The 19,244-nt window shown below is 39.0% G+C and overlaps 1 long non-coding RNA gene across 1 annotated transcript; it reads right to left on the bottom strand.

Moving 5' to 3' along the window:
• Positions 1–17,477: 17,477 nt before the first annotated feature.
• LOC132904880 (uncharacterized) lies at positions 17,478–19,041 on the bottom strand. The gene is made up of 2 exons (XR_009657685.1): positions 18,598–19,041; positions 17,478–18,512 (listed from the first exon to the last, which is right to left on the bottom strand). It is a non-coding gene; the product is annotated as an uncharacterized LOC132904880 (long non-coding RNA).
• Between the last annotated feature and the right edge of the window lie 203 nt (positions 19,042–19,244).

The raw sequence follows: 19,244 nt of genomic DNA, 5'->3' as shown, positions 1-19,244 counted from the left end.
TAATTAATTGTAGTATAGTGATATACTTATCGCTTGTGTGATATTTATCAGGGTATATTTACGTGAAAATATATTTAATGTGAATATAACCTCATTCCCTGATATTTTACATTTTTGCGTCCTTATTTTTCTTTCGTCGTTTTACGAGGACTCTTAAATATTTCCCAATATTTCCATTTCCATTTCAATTATTTAGTTGGTTTATATTACGATACATCCGTGATACAGAAATGGAACATTGATGTATTAAATGCTTGCGTTATTTGCAAGAAAATTCAGTTTTAACATCGATTCGAGTACATTAGTCACATGAAAGTGACGTCACCGTAATTGTCCCAATTTCGCAGTCGATTTATGATTCTAACCGGCTAGACTCGTACGTTCTCACCGCTCGACACCGTGCGTTCAAGTATTCTACTTTTGGCGCAAGCTTCAAGACAGCTAAAACGCAGTCAACAGCTATTAACGCATCGCCTCGTTTCCACCGTCGATACCGCTTTAAAACAAATTACGGAAATTGCCCTGCACGTTCGATTCCGAGGATAATTATTCGAAATTGTCATGCGGAAAGTAAAGTAAAATGAAACACGGTATATCGGTATGTGTTAGCTATTTGTATCGGACGAAATATATTTTCAACGAACAAGTGTAATAACGGTAATAAAAAAATCATATTTTCCAAAAGGCTTTCGAATTTGTTTTTCGTATGCTTTCAAGCATCGTGTTTATTTTCAACTGGCGATATTCAACGTCGAATCATTAATGTATAAATAATTGATGGAGCAATCGATAATGCATAGGCGGGGGGAGGGGGCGGAATTATGTACAAGCGCCCTCGAACTGCGAGCGTTACATCGTTTTTGAAATCCAATTTATCGTAATATCCCTTCTCTCATTGCGAATCCTCTCTTCTCTCTCTCTCTCTCTCTCTCTTAAAAAAAAACAAACAAACGGCTAATATGATGTAATTAATAAATGATCGCGATCACCCAATATAGGTCCCGTTTTAACATGATTCCCTTGTAACAGTGGAAAAATATCCATGAATCGAAAACGCCGTGTCACCGTTGTTAGATTTTAATTCGTTATGATTTTCGAAAAAGTCCGCGATATTGAAAAATCGACAAGAGAATTAAAATTTAGAATCCAATCAAATATCTATTTCTCTCCATCATTTGATAACATGGCTGCCAATAATAATTCAACTTTTCATGCAGCAATTTCATTTTTGATTTTTTTTGTGAGATTTTTTCATCTCGCAACGACGTAATTATGCATAAAATATATGTGTACAACAAAGAACTGGACGGAAGAGGAAAATTCGTTCTATTTGATACTTTTACAATCTTAGAGAGAGAGAGAGAGAGAGAGAGAGAGAGAGAGAGAGAGAGCAACTGCGAAAGTAAAGCTACGCTAGGCTCCTCTAGAACTCGTGCCGCATGCCACGTATTATTGAATGCACGTGCATATACATACAGCTATTACGAAAGGTAATTACCGGTCGTAGTAAAAGCTGGTGCACATTTTCTGCGGTGAACACGCGTACGTGCACACGGCTCGCGTTACTGTACCGAATTCCGCTTGGAAAGATCCTCGCGTAGGGGCCGATGGAAATCCAGCGAGATCGTAGTCACAATCGACGTTTAAAAGATAGCACATGTTTCGAGGTAGCTTGAAAATCTCGATGAACAAAAACACCGTGCTTTGTACCGAATCTGCTTTGAACATAAATCTGCTTTAACGTACGTAAAAATATACTTTCTAAACTAAAAATTATTGTAAATAATTTAATTAAAAAGTTCATATATGACTTGTAGGTGTATACATGGAACAAAAGTGAAAAAGTTATGTAATCTAGTTTTGTCTTATAATATTCTGTTATCGGATCAATTTCAACAGCGAATGGGAACGGTGGTCTAGCAGGGAATTCTGAGGAAACGTGTGAATGGGGTCGCAAGCGTAGTTAGGAAAATACCGAATTTCACGGGAACGTTTGCCAGTTTACGCTACGCCCTGAGAAAAAATCCAACGCGACGAATTTTTTCCAGAACACTGGGAGACCTACTTCGGGCCTCGGGACTCCACTCGCGCGAGTACTGGGTTTTAGTTTTGGTAGGATAAAAAGTTTTTTAAGTTCCCCTTTCCACCCCTTCTCTCTCTCTCTCTCTCTCTCTCTCTCTTCCTGTCACTAGTTTTCACGCAATGCTTATAGAGGATCTCGTCTAGCTTGCATGGTTAATTTCTACATTGGTGTCTTAATTTAAATTCATTGTACCTCGTATAATTTCGGCCGCTAGAGCCGGTTTCGCGTTACGCTATAAAATAGCAAAAAATTGATCTGTTTTTATGGTTCAGCGTTTTTTATAACCACGTCGTTTAATATAGCCACGCAAGTTTTTGTTGAAAGTTCGCCGGTTACGGATTAATTACCATGGCCATACACTCCACGCTATATAGCGGGATACACGTATAGAAGACATTAAAAAGTTGGAAAGTTTGGCGTCGGAGAAAAGATCGTGTTTTTAACGACTGCAGTCAGCAGCAGGTCAACTCGAGCCGCTCAAGGAGGGGAATAAAGATGTATGCGCGTTCTGGCAACGGAGAATTAAAGACCGTGGTATATTTGCGAAACCATCACTCTAACTGCTTCCTTCCGATGCTTTACTGTACCTTTTCTCGCGAGAAAAGCGACCGCGACCCGTGGATGGGGTAGTTTAGCAAGAAACAGAGGAACCAAGAAACCAGGCCGGGAGACGATGAAAGAGTGGTTCAGAGCAAGATGGAAAACTAGAGAGCTAAGTTACCGCTTCGGAAGTTGGGAAATTTATGACAATACGTTGTATTTCCGTACGCAAACGAGTGATGCACTGTGTATCGAACATTATTAAATAGGAACAAAAATCGCGTTTCTCGATCCTTTTGAAATTCTACAAGTTCCTTAATTTTGAGATCGAAACTCCGACTTCATAACTTTGACTTCTATTTATAACTAATAGACGTTGCTTTCCCAGGAACGAAGGAAGAAAAATTTATGAACATCGGCAGAACTTTCGACAGTAATGGCTGCAACGTAGATGATTTATAGCTAATGCCGCATTAAAAAAATAAGAACGAAAGATGTATGAAAGTCGATAGAAATTGCGACGACGATAAATTCAATACGTAGACGTGCACGTCCTTTGACCTAATAGAAGGACCTCAGGAATATTCCGTATCGATGACCCCGAGGACATCCCATTTAAAGCCAACAGCATTCGAGATTTTACGTGATCGTTCACTATTCGGTATGGATCGTAAATAATTCGCCATAGATTTCGTACAACTTTCGTCGTGACCTACTGTGAGGATAGTGTAGTGTATATGAATGTCACGGTTTCATAGATGTCGTAAACGGTATCGACCGCGACCCACGGAGGACTACATGCTGTACAGGCCCACTGCGGACTATGCGCAAGTGTATCCATGATTCATAACGGATTTCGAACGGCGTAATCGTGATCCCCCGTGAACCGCGACCAGTCACGAGCTACACAAGTACACAATTTCTCCGACTAATCTCATTTGTTATCCTATATCAATTTTCTTCTTTATGATTATAATGATATCTTAAGCTTCTTATTGAAATTATGATTTCCTAAGAACCAGATACAGCTAAGATTTGAAAGACAATCGATAGATTTTCCATGGTATATAGGCTTGATATGGTGTTGATAAAGTAAACAGCAATTGGGTGATCAGTGATCGATAATTGCTATTGCCGTGAACCCTGTCCCTAATGGTAGCGTAGAGGAGACCGCGTGTCGACGAAGTGACCTGGTGAATGGGTTGTTAGTCGAAGATTACCTCGACGCCTTACAATCACGGCGTCACTTTGAAACGCATGCTCTGACCCAGCTGCAAGCTATCGACTCGTATGCCAACTAGAGAAGTAGTTACCTTCCCTTCAACTATCGAAGAGAACGTACTGATTAATAGCAGATTCAGCGATTCCCGGGTCGACCCTTTGCCTTCCATTACCTCTCAAACCCGTGAATCCTAACAATGAAAACAATTCCAAAGTTTACACTGAACGAGTTTTTACTTCGCTCCAGACCCGATAATATCGTTTCGTCAATTTGATCGTTACCGCGGGATTTTAAATAATTTGAAAACAGTTCCGAACGCTCGTTGGATAATTTTGACGAGCGGAACAAACCGAAAAATCGTTTTACCTTTACCTTCAACGAGACGTCGCCCGTCGTTTGAATTCGATGAACGTGCACGCGATGAAAATAATTCGATCGATCCTCAGTTATTTTACAAGGTGATATTTACACGGTGCTTTATACGAGAACTTATCGACTTTCATTAATCGTGGAATAAAGCGTACACGTTAAATTTAATTAATCGCCATAAAATATCTCGATTGAAAAACAAAATCTGTTTCAAGAAAAATGATATATTGCTGCGAATTTAATTTAGTTACACAAATTGAACATCGTCAAAATCATTTAAAATTTTCCACTGTAAAATAATAAATCCAAGTTTTTAGCTTTCGCCGATTATACTATATGAATTATTTATATTACGTGAAAAAATGGAATTGCTTACCTCTAATGCTTTTGTGCCGATTCTAATGTCTTCGTGATCGTTTCGTAATACGTAGGAACGCTAAATTGTACCGTGGAAAATAATAGCCGAGTTCTTATGCTTTGACAATACGATCGTAGAAAGAAGAAGATCGGTTATCGCGTTGTCTTCTTGACGAGCGTTTGTACAAGTCCTTGTTGAAAGTATCCGGGACAAAGGGCGATTAGACCAAATAAATGCTTCTTACCGGTAACCGTTGTGCCTTCGCGAGCCATTTGTTGAGGCAACGAGCTGCCGGAGAACAGAATCGAAGACCTGTATCTCCTCTTGAAAGCTGCGCGCCTGTATAGAAGGCTTGAATAGGCTACGTATGAAATGATTAAGCTCGCCGGGAGAAAGAGATGGACCCTTGAAAGGGTCGGATAAGATTATAGGTTCTTTGACAGGTATAATGGTTCCAGTGCCTCGTTTCTTGGATCATTACATTACGAGCTCGTGAACTCTTTATCGGTACGTGCACACACGCGGTGTAATGTCGAGTGAAAAATCGTTCAGTGTGACAATTCTTATTTTAGATGCGTGTGAATATTTATAAATAGACTCAAAACGTTTCTGTGCTTGTGCTAAATTTAAATGTGTAAAATATTCACAAGTTGTCTCTATCTTTATTTATAAAATTTCTTTATTATTTAACATTATTTATATCATTTGAAATATCGTTTAAGAGTTAAGGAGCTCAGAATATATAATATTTTCCTGATGTCCTTTAATGTAATAATATTCAAACAACAACCACATTTCTAAATTTTCATTAAATTAATCCTGACCGCGAGAGCCCGCTCAGCAATTACATTAATTTCACGGATTGTTCGTCGGAATGGGGCATAAATTGCTTATCGAATCTCTACGTTGAAATTTCACCGCATCCCTATCGCGTTATTTCGATAGGGAATCACGTGCCCCCGGTTACAGAATATGAACTCGTTATTTATTCCTCATAACCGGCGAGTTGCACGTCGCAGGGCGAGGGAGCAGCGGGGATACGCCGGTGATCGATGGCAGTCGAGGGTGCGGTAAGCCTGGCTCTTCAACTTTTTATTAAAACCAGCCAGGGTTAACAAGGACGCGAGCGCGAGCTTTAGCTCGAGCGACCGTGCTGCTGGGAGTGTGAAACGCGCGTAGCTCGCTTAAGTCGCGAACGAGTCGAGAATATCGTCGGTGGTTGCCGAGAAGTAACCCGTGGAGCGAGTTCGAAGGAGCGAATAAGGGCGAACTATAAAAGTAGAATAAGAGAGAGAGAGAGAGAGAGAGAGAGAGAGAGAGAGAGGAAAAGGAAGAGTGGCTCTGGCCTAGCCACGTTGGTGGCTGATGGAAGGTGAGAGGGGTTGATGATGAAGAGGTGACGAGGGTGTACGATGAAGCAAACAAAAAAAAAAAAAAGAAAAAAGGTAAAAAGAGAAAAACGCTAGAATAATAGCGCAATGCTGAAGCGGGACAGACGTAACATTTGAAATATGTCGTCAGATAGGAAGACAAAGAGACAAGAAAGAGATATCAAGAAGTGAGATAAATAGAATGAGGGGAACTGAATAGCGGGAGTCTTGGGCGAGGGCGACGCGATACGTACAGGGAAACACCGTGAACGCGAACAGGGAAGGAACGAGTGGATAGAGATGAAAACGAGGATGAGGTTTTAGATGAGCACGCAGATGGGGGAATCGAGAACCAAGGGAGAGAAAAGTGAAGTGCAGGGTGATTTGCAAATTCCATCATCCCTCGTCGCATTAGTCCCCTACCTTCCAGGAAGACACCGAGATATACCTGTATATTCAGTCGCCAACGTGGCGTGATTGTGGGCGACAAAAAGACGATTTGCGGCTTTTCCTCTGTAGTTGATCCTCAAGAAGAAGTTGTTTTATGTGTGTACACATCACACGGATACACCGGTGGTACGCCGTACGGTTAAATCTGCCTTTAATGCCGTATGGTCGGCGATTTTCTCTCTTCTTCATATTGGCCACGATATCGTAAAAGAACTTTATGATTCCACGAATTTTCACGACACTGGGTGGTAGTTTTTCAATAGTGATCGTCCGGTTCTGATAGGTTATGGTCAATTCATCGAAGCTCTTGTAGTAGAACCTATAATACGTGTTTCTTCCACCATCTGTTTATAATTATCCGTAATTAACTATTTATAATTAACGCAATTAATAATTGGCATTTTGATGAAATCATAGTAAGTTGAAATCAACGTAGTTATCAAAAATATTTTCGAATTTAATTTCCAGCGACTCTTTTTGGAGTAAAAACTGATTGTCACCGTTGAATAGTTAACACAGTCAACAATTCAGTACCTCATACCAGCTTATTGTACTTCGATTCAAGGAAACAAACAGTTTATTCACGTATATCGAGGGCATAGAGGACATTTCCAAGGAACGCCAGCTATTTTATTCTTTTGTATTCCCGCTGCCTGGTTTCTTAGCGATATTTGTTTCCGTCTTTCATTTATGTCGGTTTCTCGGAGAGTTCCAATAACTGCACAGACATCGAACAGGAAATAAATGTAATAAATGGTAGAACGCGCAGCAAAACTGATTGTTACGATGATTTTCGAGAGCGCAGGACCGGAAACCGAACGACACCTGATGACAAGGAACGTGAATTCGAGTGTGCTATTGAAAAATTCCTCGGTTACAACGAAAACGATCGAAGAAAAGCTGTGCACCGCTCAGAGCGTTTCTGCCGCCAAACAAGGCCACTGCATTTTTCTAGTTTACCTTGCACGGGACCGCGATAACTATTTGTCTCGCAGTTCGTTTCATAACACTGTAGAATGCTATACCACGTTTACATCCGGTACGTTTGGTAACCCAGTTGGTTTTGCATAAATCACGATTATGTTAACGTTTCAGTAACTGCTGTTGAATTAAATTAAACTAAATCGCGCACCACGTGCGAATAAATTAAATAAAATTATTTAACTGGTAATTCGGTTGTTTGCGGAAAGTTTCGACGGGTAATTCGAAATTTTATTAACAGCTACGAAACGGAGAGAATGAAGCAATTTAACGGTAACGTAAATAACACAGTCATTCTATATATACATATCTTCTTTTTACTCGGACGACACTCTCCGTGTTTTCGGCGTTCATCCACTCTATTTTTCCAAACCAATCTCTGGAAAAATCGAACACGCGCACGCGCCCGCCACTTTCCATTCAGGTCAACGGTGGAAAGTTTCAGGGAAACCAGCGCGCGAACCGAAACTATCCCGTTAGATTTTCAAGTTGAAACAAAGTTTTCCGTACGCGCGTGTACGCGGATAAGAGCCGAGAACGAAAATTGGTCTTGCCATACGAACGAACCAAAGAGTAGCTGCGTTTCTGCGTTTTACAAAGCCATGACTTTTTAGCGTATTCGACTACTTGCACTGCATCGGCTGTCGAGCAGTCATCTAGCCGTGTATACATGCAACCTCTCCCCCAGGCAGCTTCGTCGTTCGTTGCTGCATCTATCTGCCCTTTCAAGCCTTTTATTTCCGACCCTACCTGTTCAGAGGAACTTTTACCCTCAAAGTATTCAAATACCTGTACACTTCGCTTTACGTCGAAAACCGTCCTAGTTTTTTTTTCTCTCTGCGACTGTTGAGCACGGCTAAGGGGCAGAATGGTAAACAGCGTTAAAAATGTATATGTCTAGGGGTGAAACGAATCCAATTGTCGATAGCGGTATGTGTTCGTGTTTACAAATCGACGGATTCGGCGAAACGTATTCTTGAAGAAAGATATCGCGTACGACTATGATTTGCGAAATATTTAAATGTTTTGAAAAGTAGGATGTAAATTTAAAGAAAAGAACGAAGGTAAAGAAAAATTAAAAGGACGAAGAGGCAGGACGACGAATCAAGTTGCCAACTGAATTTTTCTTTCCCAACTTTTCATTTTATCATCTTATAAAAGAGCAGATCTTTCCAGCGACCTTATCTTTTCCGTTTACGACAAGAACATTTTAAAAAATTAAAAGGAATATGAAAAAGAAAAATGATATTTTATTCAAATTTTTAACGAATAAATAGTGGAAAAACGAAGAAATACCCGTGAATGATGCGACATAATTTACTTTAGCTGCTGGTCTAGTTCATATGCGGTTATTTATTTATTTATACGTCCCGCGGTAATATAACAGAGAAATTTTCCATGTTGTATAGTCAAACGTAACACGAACTTTTTAGTCCGTAATTCATTCGGGAAAGAAATTGGAAGGATGTATTTTCGAAAGCGACTCTTAGTGAATTTTTCATCGCTCGACCGTGCTTCCCCGTTCTTTCGAGACCCTTTATTTCGCTCACTACACGTTCGTTCAAACCTTTCATCTAGCTTCGGTACGTACTCCGTCACGACGCTGACCCAATTTTCACTGGTATCGTGACGCGGATTCGTCTAGGAAAAAATTATGTGGTATCAGGGTGTTCAACGTATCTTAGCGTTTATGCCAGGTAAACAGCTTAGTCGAGACATTAAGTGGAAATATTCATGCAAAGCATGGAAAAATATCAACCCTCTTCATTTTTCTTTCTCTTCTTTTTTTTATACCGTCTCTTAGAGGAAATTTTTCAATGTTCCGATAGAATTGTTTGACTGTTTAGGCGGATCGTTAAATTCGATTTATGTATCTTGTTATGTATCTTGCTATGTATCTTGTTTGTCCTGGTCGCATTGCGTGAACTTTCACCCCGAATAGAGTTCCCGATTTCGTCAGTCGTATTTGTATCCTCGACAAGTACCAAGTCAAGAGGTGAATGGCGAATAAATCGGTTGCTGGTTGCACACTCCGCCCGCAGTTTCGTTCAATCGCGTCATTCGCGTCGCGATGTATTTTTTTCCATCGTGTCATTGTACACGATAAACCGGAATGATGTAACTTCTCAATGCGCGGGCCGATTCGAAGAATTTCTCGGTGCTCGTATTTCTTTCCTTCTTTTCTTCTGGTCGATAATTCCGTTTATTCGTTTCTTTTGCACAACGAGAAAATCTCCGCGGCAAGTACTAGCAAATACATGCACTGCGTGTTTACAATTGGCAGTTTTATGGCAACTTCTTAAGTTCCGGCTTTTCGTATTCGCCGTTCTTATTGCTCCTTATGGAATTGCCTTTCCACTTATCGAAAAGCCTTCCCACCGTCGTAATTTAAAAGGAAACGATTCGACTCTTCTGATTTCCCGTACAACCACTTTCTTCATCCCTTGTCCCGCTTTTCACGAATTCCTATTTCCTGCTGTAACGCAAGCGTTTCTGGAAACATTTATAATATCGACCCCACGGTGCAACCGGTTATAGCACCGTTTCGAACGATTCATGCTTCTTTTTACTAAGCTCGAGAATACGTAAAAGGGAATCCCAATTTGTTTCCAACGGAATACCTGGGAATTATTCAACGTACTTACAATCATGTTTAATCCATTTACTCTTCTCTCTTATTTGGGCGATACTTCCACCAAATATCCAACGCTTCTCAAAATTTCATAACAAACTCCGTCACTGTCAAACTGCACGGTCAAACTTCCAAAAGAAGCTAGAAGAAGACAGGGAAAAAACGAACGAATTTCCCCAATCAGAATAGCGTAGGTATTTTACCGCAAAGAAGAAACTTCGAAAATAAGTACGATGTAATTATTAATTGGTATAGGTGCAGATGGTTGAAAATCGCGAAAACCATGACACCGAACGTAACATATAACGCTGAACGAGCCGTAGATAGTTAACGTAGATGGTCGTAGAGTATACTGCGGTATCTACCCTATCCGACTGAAAGCGAGTTCTCGTTTCGATCGCGCTCTTTGCCCACGACAATTGCTCGTACAGACTAAAACGCACGAAAGGCAAACATGATCCCGAAAATTCAGAGATACGCTAAACACATTCCTACACATTCATGTGGAGGAGAGGGAAAGACTGTGCGGTAAGTGCCGTCACTAACGGTGCACTATACACGGGGCCGCTCGTTGCACCATTACCATCCTACCTGCTTGGTGGTATTACACTGCATCGTGGCCCAACGAGAAACCCGTGGCAAGGGTGTACACCCGTTCAACAACCTCTGCTGTTTTATCGTTCTTGAACCATGGTCCTTTTACTTTGCTTTAGTTTTCTTTCTTTTCTTTTTCTTTCTTTTTTTTTGTGGCGCCCTCCACCCTCCGGCCTTCGCTTTTCTCCAGTTCGTTTTCTCTCATACCTTTCGTTACCCAGCCGCGTGTCCGTTCCATTAGTAAATTTCTAGCGTTCGTTGCTCATTCGCTTGTTTTCCTCTCAGCCTCGGGTCTTCCACCGATTTCACCGTTTCGCCTTCTTATCGCGCCTTTTATATTGCGATACTTAGGCAAGTATAGTGCTACCATCGGCAACTTTCGGATAACGAAAATCTTTATTTTAACGAGACGTTATTCGTTAGTCTACCACTTTTTGCTCCTCTAGCTACGTTGTCTTTCTTTCTTTTTTTTTTTTTTTTTTTTGTAGAATATATCGTGTGTGTATTTGTCACTGTTTCGTTTTTTGTTGGCTGAAAGGAATAAAGGACAACTATATAGGATTCTAAGAGGTATTAGAAGGAGATATCCTCCGACAACAAGATCAAGCTTTTTTCTCCGCCCAGAGCCGTTGAAAGCGAACGAACGCTTCCACCTATCGTAATAATCTCAGATAATTAATTTCAGTAGGAATGACAGAACATTTATCTTCGTTGGAGAGGAACGGTAGCTCGACGAGGATCGTTCGAGACGCAATAGCTGAGGAAAGGGGGCACGCGGTAAATCTGCCAAATAATTGCACGTTCGAAAGCGCTTAATTGCACAGGCTGCACAATAAATTACGGTCCAATTCCTGGCGAAACAGTCGACTAAATGTCTGGCCCGCGACCCAGAGTTCTCGCTAACGCGAAAACCGGGAAAGATGTGGCTCGCGTTTCATTCGACCGCGCTCCGCTTGTCCACGAAATTAAACTCTCCTTCCTTTTTACATCGACAAAAGGCTTATAGCCTTAAATCCCACCCATCTGCCGCCTGTATTCGTCAAACTTTAATTAGCATCGACTTGGCTTATTTTTTAACAAGATTTCTCTTCTTTTACTTCGGCATCGCTTGGCCGTAACCTCGAAATTTTATTAGCTCCGAACGAGATTCAAAATAAGTTTTCAGACCCTCGTTGCAGGTACGCGCGCGTGCCGCGTTTAAATCTGTCCGCTTATTAGCCCATTACCATAAGACCGTGCCAGTAAAATTCTACGAGGAGGATCCCGCCGGCGAATCTAACAATCTGCATAGTGTTGTTGTTGTTTTTTTTAACGCTTCTGAAGATCCCCCTACATCTTTTATTTCACGCATTAACTGTTCGGTTAATCCGTGCACGAGCACTGCCGCGGTATTACGATCGATCCGACACAGCCTTTATTGTCCCTTGCCAAGGAAAGGACAATTTTTCACTGAATCCTTTCGCTGACTGTGCTCGCGACTACGTGTATTTTCCCATGAAAAGCGGCTCGAGAATCGGATATCGCGTCATTGTTACTTCGACACGCATAACGATAAATGCGAGACCGGCCTCGTGCAAATACACGATCTCTTATCGCTCAAAATTACGTTTTTTAATTAAAATTCTTGTCAGCAATTACTGTCGTACACTTTTCTCTCCTCTGTGAATGCGTTCGAATAAATTCTACCCAAAACGAAAGTAGGTCGTGATGTAAGCTATCGTTATTGCGCTTTTAGCGAGATATTTTTTATCGTAATGAATTTCAAAGCGATTCTAGATCGTTACCGGACGAATTAGAGTTTGATAAACGTATTAAAGGAAAGCTGTTACCTTGCTTGATTGCCGTGTTATTAGTTATTAGTTTGCTGTTTAATTGATTTCCTCTGGAAATCTAGGGAGACTTTCACCATTTCGCGACGGACACGTTCGCCACGGGATTGCAATAATATACTTTCCGGTCTGTCTGAAATTCAGTTTACGCGGTTACTTCGTCGGAACAATAATTGTTTGGACGTATTATACAAGTAGTAAAGCAAATTAGTCGCAGACGTGACTGGCGTACATTTAGATCGGATATGTGCTATTGCGTCAATTGGTTTGGAGCCACAGAATGGCGCCAGAACGATTTCATTAATTACGAGAGTAAATTGAAAGGTAACGAGCTTGATGAAATACTATGCGTTGTAATAGTTCGGCCGAATATTACACATGGCCGTGTTCCCAGAATTTCTATTATCGATAGACGTCGCGGTTGAAACAAACTTAATTTAACTAACTACTTGGAAAATCGAAACGAACAAATTTCTATCCTTGAACGATCTTCCTGGTTAATTCTCGTGGAGTAAAGAAAACACGGGAAAACTTCGGTAGATCGAGTAAGAAAATCGTAGCTTGATTTGAAATTAAACGCGATAAATATAATATCGTTCCACTGCAACGATGGTTACGCGCGATAGAGCTTGCACAAATAACCGACGAGATAGAGAAGGACATGGTTACTTGCTCGTGGGCTCGTAAGATTCCTTCCTTCATATTCCTCGAGAGTGGCAGTTCCTCTTATCTATCCTTCCGTAACACAGGAGTTTCCCTAAGCTGATAGAGGAATTATGATAGAAGTTAATGCGAAATTATGGCGTACCGTTGAATCAGCATGACAAGCATACATCCCGTGTGGTTTCGCGTGTCAGTTTAATATTCAACCAACGTTGCTTGCAATAACATATTTCTGGAAAATAACGTCAGCGACACATTTCAGGAAGTGACTTTATTCGACTTCGCAAGTGGCCACTTACTATCGTAATAAAATCATCTCAATGTCTTTTAAAGGAAATAACGGAAGAACGATCTTGAGAACAAATTGCGCAGATACATATTTTTTCAAATTTTATTTTTTATCGCAATATTATCGTAATGTCGTGACTCTCACTTATGATAATCATTAAATCAACTCGCGTGTTTGTAATCCATTTAAGATAAAAGTTTTCGTGATTCAAAAATCGTTGATTCATTGCTGTATCATGTTGTAATTGTGATTTACGATAACAGGAGATAAATATCGCATTAATTCCCCTCTATTAATGTTATTAAAAGCTGTATTGATATTTTGCAACGATTTTTTGTCAGCTTCCTACAAAATTTATCTCTTTGTGCAGATTATAAATCATTTTAACTTTTCAATACTGTAACAAAATACAGCTAAAGCCTCAATAGTAATTAAACTTAAATCTGTTAACCAATGATAGAAAGTCATTGATATTTCATTATCACGAAATTTGAATGAAAAAACTTGTGTCATTATCTCGAAATTCAAATTAGAAGTACATGTTATAAATTTTGTTAATAAGAGATAAAAGGTGAATAAAGACCGAAGGTAGATGTCATATTTAATAAATTCTTGTGTCACATAAATCCAGCGACTATGAACCGAATTTACGATTATAATTTTGTCTTTACATGTATATTAGTTAGATACATCTTTACAATAATATCTCAATGATTTATGTATATTTAAAGAAACAATATCTCCAATCGGGTTGTTCGAACAATTATTATGCGACACTGTATCTTCTTTTTAATTACGATTTAATGAACTGCTGATTCAATGTAATGAAATAAATTGGCTTCAATTTATAAACAATTAATCAATGGGAATATTTAGGGAAATAAATTAATTATATACCATGATGAAATTCGTGGCAACTAAATACGAGCTCGAAATAACTATGCTTAAATATTTAATCTGTTACGAAGGAAATTAAATTGGAAGACATTTCTGTATTTCAAAATTATGATCTGCTTTTTGTGATTACATTTTATAAAAGTAAAGAATAATTTAAGTACATGTGTTTTCATTTTGTTAAAATACATTTGGGATTAATTCTACGCGACGAATTTCTTAACCTATTTTAAACCATTTCTTAAGTCAATGACAACAGTTATTAATGTAAGATCAACGCGTAAATTGAATGTATTGAGCAGTAAAAATTAAGAAGGAAATCCGCCGTAGCAATTAAAACGTAGTATATTAAAAACAGCTCCACTTGCTTTAATTCGATCGCGTATAATGCGCGTTCTATCCCAACGTATTTTACGCATGCAACCTGCCCGTTCCAGGGTTTGTGAAACAAAGAAAAGGAACGGAAAGAGGGATCGCCCCGAAGAAGAGAAAAAAGAAACGGGAGAGTTGAATAAAGTCGAGCGAAGCAGTGAGTCATAAATACCGTGGCATAATGCAAGTTCCATTTCCGTGATGGAATGGAGATGGGTGTGCGCAATGTGAACTGGAAAAATAATATAAGGCTAATAAGCTCTTAAATTTACCGGGAAACCTCTTGGTCATGAGTTATCTATGGATTGCAGGTGTAGAAATAATACCTCGCTCCTTTGCTTGTGCATGCCTCATTTTTATCGTCCCCAACGGGCGCGCATGCAAGATGCCTGGGCGAAAGCTCAGCCAGTTTAAAAACCTGATATATCCGTGTGCGCGTTTCATCGCGCTAGACACCACGTGACTTTAAGCTTCGTTCGATGGAAAATACCGATGTTGCTTTGCGCCAATTACGATTTGGATCTTCGAGCTTTCGAAAGCTTCCCCAACGTTAGATTAAAAAGCAAATCAGAATAACTATTATGTGATTTAACAGATCGATGGTCAGATCCACGTGAATTGTCTACGAGAAAACAATATACTAGAACAATTAAATGCGTAATTATTCGTGGATAATCGCTTAGTTGGGAAACATTAAAAAGTTATATCGAAGGTCCACTGTCTTTGGGACATTGTGTACCCTGTCAGCCATACGTATTAAAACACTTGATTTGTCTGAGCAAAATGTGATATTCGATAGAAACTGAATGCTTTTCACTGCTTTATTTTTTATTATTTCACTATAGATCTGATATTTCGACCAAATCATGTATGCTATATAATGTGAGGTATTAATTGAAGTAAAATTAAGTAATATTTTACGAATAAGCGTCCTCATACTTATAGCTGGCAATATACACTATGCAAGTTTGGTATGTTTATCGAAAATGTATAAGTTATGTGGTTTAAGTTAAAGTAATTCAAGAACAATAGATTCTAAAAGAAAGACCAGCTCATTGTTAAAGCAGATATTCTTTTCAGAGTAGAATATTAAATAACGATAATTTTGCAGGTGAGCCATGAGCCCCGGAAGGGCAGGAAACTTTTTCGAAAGTTCTACGGCAGGATCAGATAAGCGAATGCTTTAATACTCCCTCGACCGAAGTTAAAATTCTTATCGGATAAGATATCTCGGCAGCTCTCTTTAGAAGAGGAGAGATAAAGGGAAATCCAATATAAAAAGATGAAATGATTCTAAAGAGCAGGCAGAATGAAGTCCAACGTTGGATAGTAGTAATCCATGGACAATCTTTCTTTCCTTTTTTCCTACATAAATGCGTCTACCTCAAAGGTAATTAAACAAAATTAATTTGTAACCTCGACGCTCGTAATAAACTATTATTAAAACATTTTTGATATTCGATAACGAAGAATGAACAATTCATTAGCAATATTAAATATTTGTTTATCTTTTAAAAATAAAGTTTAACTTATAGAAACTTAATGGATAATAAAGTCAATATTGAATCGTGATAATAAAATGTAGCTACGCTAAAGGCGCTGACATTGGTAGCAATTTTTCATTAAGCACAGCGATACTAGTTTTCTTTTTCTCTTCACGAGGCTTCGAGTCGAGGCGTGCGTCGGTCTATCGTTTCAAGTTAGTTTCCATGAACTTTACAAGTCTCGTGCCTGGCGAGCCGGAATAAGGGAAAACCGGGACTTTATCTTAACTCCACCATTCCCGAATTCGATAAATCCTTTCTAGTTTTCTTTCGTTCTCCCTTCACTTACCTCCTGTCCGTTTGGCCGACGCTTTTCACGCCTAATCGATGAACGAACATCGATTATCACTTGTCCCGGTTGGTCCGTGCCATCGATCCTTTTACACGAGCCAGAGGAATATCTACTGGAACAAACTCGCAGCGATACAACTTCGAAATCCTCCTCCGTTATTTGTAATACAAGAGCATGACGAGAAAAAGAACGTTGGTATGGTTTTGACGTTAAATTGGATTAAGTTTGTCAGCGATATTTCATTTAAACTTCTATCCACTTCATCCACTTCATCCACTTTGTTATGGCGTGCTTGTAACACATTTTACAGACGACGCTGTTTCAAAGTCAATAGAAAACGCGTCAAGAAGTTGAAGTTTCAAGTAAAATTTCATTTTTCTCGTGTCTTCTTCTTCTTCGTCGTGTAGACGGTTTTAGTATATGCGATTGCTTCTGTATGTATTTTTTAAGGTAGTATTTTTGGAGATATAATTTCCGAAAGTATTATTTTTAAATGAACACCATGCACATTCATGTATTTCATCGCATGATTCTTGTAAGAGGCAATACCATTATCTTTCCCCGTGATATGTAAACCTACCACGGTTACCTCCTATACGCTTTTCAACGACCTCGTTCACCGTACGTTCCGCATTCATGTCTCGAAGGCAACGACCAACTTTTCTTATGCACAATAGCCGCCGGATGTCAACGGAAGAAGCTCTCGTTTCATCTATCTCCGGAACAGATTGAGTAATAAGAATTTACAAGCGCAATACTTGTTTCTTCATGCTTTCATGGTCGATCATCACCGATATACAGTCCGATTTGATAAATAATATATTGTCTTCCTCTTTCTCCGTAGCTTCTGCTTTTGCCTTTGTTCAACACGAAATTGTTGAATTATTTGATATAGCCAGGTGCGGAAACATAACCAGCGCTGTTTCAATAAACAGTTCGGAAAAGAAGATAAACATGAACCTTTCCGACATTGGGACAAAATGATTTTGCAAGAATTTTTCATGTAACATTATTTTCCTTGTATTTTATCCAAACTTTATATGATATACTTTCATCTCTCCAGTCGGAAAAATATTTTTAATTGGAAATCAAAATGTTGTTTGATGGAAAAGAGGAGTCCGTTACAATTTTGACAAAAACCGGGAAATCGTGGAACGATGTCCCCATTCTATAGAACAGTTTTCCATTTCATAGAGGTCCACCATTCTATTCGCCATTCAGTGGTTTTCCATTTTATCCAGTAGTAAGTGTATTTCTCTCTACCAGTAACCGCATCACGAGGCAACGACGAAGCTTCTTCCCAAAAGCGCGGAGCCGTTAGTTCACCGTTGAATCGGGATTCAAGTAGTCTTGGAAGTGAGCAGAGGAACCGTTTGTTTCTCGCAATCTGCCGGACGGTAAATTTCAAGCGAATGGCGTGTGGAATAGTGCAGAATGTGAATGGCTGTTGGCTGAACATAGGGGGAGGTCGAAGAACCTCGCTTATACAAGTTAGGGATGGAACTATTCTGAAGGGAAAGGGGTACGGCTGAACCATCGCTGGAAGCCTCCCGGGGAATCAGCTGATCTTCGAACGACTGCTCCCTGCGGTTTCTGATGTACAATCGCTGTAGCACACGCTATCGAATTCCTGAGATACCGATTTCAGGGACGTCATTATACAGTTCGCGAGAAACCTGACCGGTTTACCATGGCTTCCTTAGCGACGTGGTTGACATTTAACCCTACTGGGATTGCACGTGATTTGACAGATATACGTGAAGATCACAGGAAAAGACATGAATATGTTTTTTTGTAAGTATGCTTCATTTTCTAATAATACTGAATCACACAAGAAAAATTAATAATAGTGGTGTGCCATATCGATATATATATTTATCCTTGTGCTTGTTGGATCAGACAGATTTTCTAAAAGAAAGTATTCTCAATTAACATATTGTATTATCGATTAATATGGTTCAATATTTATAACGTACTATACAGATCAGGCCTAGACTACCAGAAATCGGGCGCCCATTTTTACAGATGCACTAAAAAATTGATATATAATATATATATGCAATTGCTTAAAGCTATAATTAATATTTTATCGGTAATATAACATTTTCTACTTACCTTAGCGTCAGCGAGCGTAATGAAGCAGTTTGACATGAGAATAATGGCGAAAAGGAAGACAAAAAGTTTCACCGATTGATTCATATTGCTACCTGATTGATTCTCATAGCAATATTGTGCTTCTTATATATACCGCAATATTGAAGCTTTTTCACATATAAATAGATGTATGAATCATTGCGTGAAGCAATAAAATGAGCCTTTCGTGATAATCGTTGGAAATATGTAATATAAACTTTGTATTAGAAACATTTAAATTTATGAAGTAGTAAATTTTGCTTATAAAGTCGCGGATAACAACAAAAATGATAATAATTATTATCCAGGCATGCCGATATTAGTCCATAAATTTTATTTACGAATGCCTAAAATTAGTCCATACTGAAGTGGAAGGAAGAAAAAAGGAGGAAAAGGAACGGGAGAAAACTAAAGCCGTTTAAAACTACTAAGGTATATTAAATTTTAACTAATTAAGTTAATTTATGATTAATTAATCAATTATAATTAATTTGCATTGAAATATATTTGTGAATACGAGAAATTTCTATATGCTGATCATATTATTAGCAATGGGTACTTAATGTAATGTAATAATATTTGTGATATTTGGTATTTTATACATCTATCAATAGAGGAATCCAATTAGT

The sequence above is a fragment of the Bombus pascuorum genome, chromosome 1, assembly GCF_905332965.1.
Source record: "Bombus pascuorum chromosome 1, iyBomPasc1.1, whole genome shotgun sequence".
Lineage (NCBI taxonomy): Eukaryota > Metazoa > Arthropoda > Insecta > Hymenoptera > Apidae > Bombus > Bombus pascuorum.
Note: the sequence above shows the minus strand (reverse complement) of the source record. Positions and strands in the feature narration are given on the sequence as shown.